A 6000-nucleotide genomic window follows, 5' to 3' on the forward strand; every position below is an offset into this window, starting at 1 on the left:
TCAGAATTTTTGTCTGATACCTTGGATTTGGTCAACAATGTAGATAGAGCTGATTTATTGGGAGAAAAAAAGGACAGAAGAAATAATGACAGGTTTAGGAGCCCTTTTGTCACTGACTATTCGTGTCAGCATGCCAATGTGAAACACATAGTTAGTAAACAATGGCATATTTTAAAAAATGACAAAATTCTCAGTGATTTAATACCGGATAAACCTCAGGTTGTCTTTCGGGGGGTGCCTTCCCTGAAGGACAAACTAGCCTCCAATATTTTGAACCCTCCCAGTATTGATCCAATGTTTTTTTCTGGTCTAACCGGGTACTATAAATGTGGAAGATGCCAGGTTTGTTCCCTGAATGGATGTAAAGTTAAGAGAACCACCACATTCATTTCCAGTTGCACTTCAAAGAGTTATTCCATCAAGCCGTTCATCACGTGTTCTACCACTGGGGTAGTCTATATGCTCCAGTGTCCATGTGGCCTGCAATATGTGGGCAGGACTAAACGCCCCCTGCAGGTTCGCTTAAACGAACACATTGGTAATATCAGAAGAGGCTACACCAAACATTCAGTGTCAAAGCATTATTTGACTGCACACAGTAGGGATCCAAATAATACCATCTTCCTGGGTATTGATAAGTTCAGTCCACACTGGAGAGGGAGTAATTTGGTGCATAATATATCTAAATTAGAAATGTCATGGGTGCACAAACTTAAATGCTATACACCCTTTGGCCTGAACATAGATGTCGATGTCAATTGTTTTATTGACAACTCTTAGGTTAACTATTTATGTTGCAGCATTTTTTTATTTATTTAAATACATTGTCTAATGTATCAATTCCCCCCTAATTGGGTTTTCCTGTGCCACCCACTGGCACAGGAGAGAATTGATGGGATAATTGTGTTATAACTTGTGAACTGGATGCATGTGAGTCCTATTCAGCTGTTAAACAAAATTAATAATTTTTCCCGTTTTTAATTATTTATAATTAGTTTATGACGTTTTTTAACATCCATTTAGTGACTGATAGTGGGTGTGATCCTTCCTGATGAAACTCACCGGGCATATTGGGATACATACGGTTGAGTTCTACAGTCCATAAAGATCTTTTTTAATAGAGATATGGCATACAGATAGATCGATTTAAAGTCTGATTTATTATTTTTTATAATTGATTTTTTATGTTTTTGAATAAGCATCTATTTTTATGGTATATATTTCCATACATGTGATATTGGATGGATGTGCGGGGCGACTTGTTCTTATTTTTGTCCTTCGTTTATTGTAAGACATCTGGCGGGTAACCTTCCCAGATAGTTCCTTTTTCCATTAGTTAAGATGGCGCGGTTGCGGCCTTTTTAGGACTCACATCAAGGCTGCACCAATCCATCTGTGTTTAAATGCGGTGATTCAGAATGCCGCCTGTATACCGTGACCATGTCCCCATCGAGACGAAACGTTGGGAGGCGACGTTCTGACGTCACCGCGTCAAGTGATCAGACCCGGAAGATACGGGCTGCACTTTCAAGGAGCCGGCCGGCTTGTTATTTTATATGCTCCATGTCACAGAATTGATGTAAGTGTACATCTTTTTATTATCTAATAAACTAATAAAAAAGTTCCCTCCTCTCTTTTATATATCTCCTACTGGTGCACTGCTTGAGGCAACTTATCAGTGAGAGTGTCCTGGGTTGGCGATAATGTTCAAGGATATCATCGGTCTATGCTGTTTATGATCTCCTATAATTTAGAGATCGTACATTTCTGTTAAGAGTCAGTGTGTGATCGTGGTGGAGGTGCTTCTATCATCACTTTTTCCAGGACCTTTGTGGATAAAGTTTTTCACTTGGGAGACCATTTAATGTGAACACCTGTATTTTTTGGACTGCATTGTTGATTGTGGTCATACCCACAACCGTGTCATCCTATTCACCATTTATTTTGCTCACAGCATGTTTATTTATGTCACTTTGGTTTTCACATTCTTTGCGCTGGTTTCAGTGCATCTTATCATTAGTTATATTTAGCGCGACTTTTTCTTTGTATATTGTTGTTATTGCCACCCAGTGGCTTTTGGAGAGATATGCTGGTCAGCTTGGAGTAGTGGTGTAGGTAAGAGATTCTGCCTGTAGAGTAGGCTGACTGAGAATAGGGCAGTGGAGAGCCTCTGACTACCAGCATAGAAGGGGCCCTGTCCGGCCCAAAAGCTGGAAGTTGGAGGGGCTCTATCCGGCCCAATAGTTGCTATTCATTTTTCTTTGCTGGCCGTGTCCTGCTGAGTAGATACACCCTTAAAGTCAAATACTCACTGAGAGGCTGAGCCAGCTGTATGTCCAGGCTTCTGGAAAGAACTGCACTCCTGTGATCCACAGGAGAAGTATAGCCAAAAAAGCTTTGACCATACTCCTCCTTTAAGGTAGTTTTAAAAATCAGTCCAACGCTAGTATGTTGTACTATCCTAACAGAGTGTGGCTACATTAAAGGGGTTGTAAAGGTTTGTTTTTTTATTTTCTAAATAGGTTCCTTTAAGCTAGTGCATTGTTGCTTCACTTACCTTTTCCTTTGATTTCCCTTCTAATTTTTTTTTTTGTCTGAATTTCTCACTTCCTGTTTCTCCTCAGTAAGCTTGCCCACATCAGACGAGCTGGTCTGGCTGGGGGATAGTCAGCATGCTCGCCCCCTCTCTTGGGACTACATCCCTGCAGGGAGACGCTGCAGGGGATGCAGTCCCAAGGGAGGGGGCGAACACGATGAGTAATCCCCAGCCAAAGCAGCTCGGATGATGGGGGCAAGCTTACTGAGGAGAAACAGGAAGTGAGAAATCGAAGGAAAAGGTAAGTGAACAACAATGCACTAGCTTAAAGGAACCTATTTAGAAATTAAAAACGAACCTTTACAACCCCTTTAAAGCATAACTCCAGGTTTCATTTTACTTTATGTAAAGTGAAAAAAAATAATAGCGCTAATCCACACACAAAAAACTTTACAATCTGAAATGGTGAATACTACAAATTATAACATGTGTTTATTTATGTGTTTGAACAAATTGTTCAACAGTTACTACTTATTACGTTACTTCATTTTACTTTAAATAGCTTGGCACAAACAAAGAGAAACTAAACCTGGAGTAATGCTTTAAAACTGATCACACACAACATTTTTTAAGTTGTAATTGTTTGCTGTTTATAAGATCTCAAGATATTTACTCCCGGTGTCAACAAATGACATAAAGGTTTTTCGTTAATAACATCAGATTATTTAACTACTTACCGACCAGCTGCCGTCATTTTACGGCGGCAGGTCGGCTCCCCTGTGCGAGAGCACGTAGCTATACGTCGGCTCTCGCGCAGGCCACTAGGGGCGCGTGCCCGGCGGGCACGATCGCCGCCGTGCACACGTGATCGCTCGTTACAGAGCGGGGACCGGGAGCTGTGTGTGTGTAAACACACAGCTCCCTGTCCTGTCAGGGAGAGAAATGCTGATCTTCAGTTCATACAATGTATGAACAGAAGAGCAGTCATTTCACCTAGTGAGGCCACCCCCCCTACAGTTAGAACACACCCAGAGACATACTTAACCCCTTCCCTGCCCCCTAGTGTTAACCCCTTCACTGCTAGTGGCATTGTTATAGTAATCCAATGCATTTTTATAGCACTGATCGCTATAAAAATGCCAATGGTCCCAAAAATGTGTCAAAAGTGTCCGAAGTGTCCGCCATAATGTCGCAGTACCGAAAAAAAACGCTGATCGCCGCTATTACTAGTAAAAAAAAAAAAATGCCATAAAAATACCCCCGATTTTGTAAACGCTATAGCTTTTGCGCAAACCAATCAATAAACGCTTATTGCGATTTTTTTACGGAAAATATGTAGAAGAATACGCATCGGCCTAAACCGAGGAAAAAAAATGTTTTTTTCATATATTTTTGGGGGATATTTATTATAGCAAAAAGTAAAAAATATTCATTTTTTTCAACATTGTCGCTCTATTTTTGTTTATAGCGCACAAACTAAAAACCTGCAGAGGTGATCAAATACCACCAAAAGAAAGCTCTATTTGTGGGGGAAAAAAAGACGCCAATTTTGTTTGGGAGCCACGTCGCACAACTGCGCAATTGTCAGTTAAAGCTCTGGTCTTTGGGCAGCAATATGGTCCAGGGGTTAAGTGGTTAAGCAATGTGAAATTGAACATTTTTACAATATTTTTTATTGTAGAAGAATACGTATCGGCCTAAACTGAGGAAAAAAAATTGTTTTTAATATATTTTTGGGGGATATTTATTATAGCAAAAAGTAAAAAATATTCATTTTTTTTCAACATTGTCGCTCTATTTTTGTTTATAGCACACAAACTAAAAACCTGCAGAGGTGATCAAATACCACCAAAAGAAAGCTCTATTTGTGGGAAAAAAGACGCCAATTTTGTTTGGGAGCCACGTTCAATGTGAAAATGAACTTTTTTACAAAATGTTTTCAGAAAATCATTCAATATTTCAACGTATACAAATATCTTCTTTTGCAAACAACTGTAGAATAACATTGCATAACATTAGAATTTTCATAATATAAAATAATAATACAATGCTAAAAAAAAATCCCTAATAACATGAATACATTCCTTGAAGGATTTTAGAGCGCCCGTCAATTTTACCATGCACAGTCAGCCTATGAGCATTTCATCAAATTAAGGAAAATTGTATAAATATAGTAAATTTGTATGGTCAAATCAAAGTATATTATGCCACAGGCTAAGAGCAGAGTACAATCACACATATACTGCATGTCTATAAAAGGATGTTATCATGCGTCTACAAAGTTCTACTTCTATCTATAGCACTATACTAAAATGATTCATTTTTAATTGGCATTGTTGTTTTACATCAATGTTTTTTTCTAAGCTAGAGAAATCACAACACTAATTAAGTTTGTCAGCACCATAGGTACTATATGCAAAGCACATCATTATATGATTCTGATTTAGATAGACAAGTAAAGTCTCCCTTTAAATTCACTTTAAACCTAATTCACCTTATTGATGATCAGAATGTCACCACACTTACCTTTCTGGCTCAGGATTGTGATGCCTGTCTCCCAGACTCTGTGGACATCAGACACAGGCTCCCAGTGTCATTCCTCTGGGTAAATGACAGATAAGAAAGCAGTGACTCTATACTAGGTAACACATGGTGCACTGTAAGTGATAGAGATCACTGTCTGCTCTGACATCTCCCTCCCCCAGTGGAGCCTGTGCCTGGGAGGTGGCAGCCCTGGGCGAGGCAGGACATTACTGTCACCCATGGGAGAAAGTGTATGAGACATTTGGTGGGATTGATGCAAGCAGAGAAGCCTTGTCTTGCTGCTGGATTATATTACACATGTCACTGGGAGCAAGCAGGACTCTAGCTGGCATTGCCAAAAGCCCTTTAGTTTCAACACACGTAGCAATTTATATCTGTTTATTGCTACTAAGCAATATTAATTTTAGCCTTTGAAAAAAATAAATCAGTAACCTTATTTTATGGCAATTACATATTTGTAGGTATTAAAATAGCTAATCATATATATTTTTTTTAATTATCTCTGTGAAGGTGGTAACACATTTTAAGCTAGTAGCTTCTGTATTTATGGTGTGCTATGTAAAAGAGATGATAAATCTGCTCCACACAGCAAACATCCTATTTTGGAGAAAAGGGATAAACACATTGGGCCAGATTCACAGAAGAGATACGACGGCGTATCTCCTGATACGCCGTCGTATCTCTGTGATCCGCCCGTTCTAACTATGCGGCTGATTCATAGAATCAGTTACGCATAGATAGCCCTAAGATCCGACAGGTGTAATTGACTTACACCATCGGATCTTAGGATGCAATTCTAGGCCGGCCGCTAGGTGGCGATTCCATTGCGGTTGGCGTAGAATATGCAAATTACTAGTTACGGCGATCCCTGAAGATCCGAGCGTTCGTCGCAATCTCGTACGTCGTCGCTAGTCGGTTTT

At 39.6% G+C, this 6000-nt stretch overlaps 1 protein-coding gene across 1 annotated transcript in view; it reads right to left on the minus strand.

Moving 5' to 3' along the window:
* Positions 1-5224, minus strand: part of PRKG2 (protein kinase cGMP-dependent 2) — a 124492-nt gene extending 119268 nt beyond the window's left edge. The window contains exon 1 of the mRNA XM_040325109.1: positions 5063-5224. The gene's annotated coding sequence lies outside the window, so the exon portion shown is untranslated. The remainder of the gene's footprint in view (positions 1-5062) is intronic.
* Positions 5225-6000: the final 776 nt, after the last annotated feature.

This window comes from Rana temporaria, chromosome 1 (assembly GCF_905171775.1).
Source record: "Rana temporaria chromosome 1, aRanTem1.1, whole genome shotgun sequence".
NCBI lineage: Eukaryota > Metazoa > Chordata > Amphibia > Anura > Ranidae > Rana > Rana temporaria.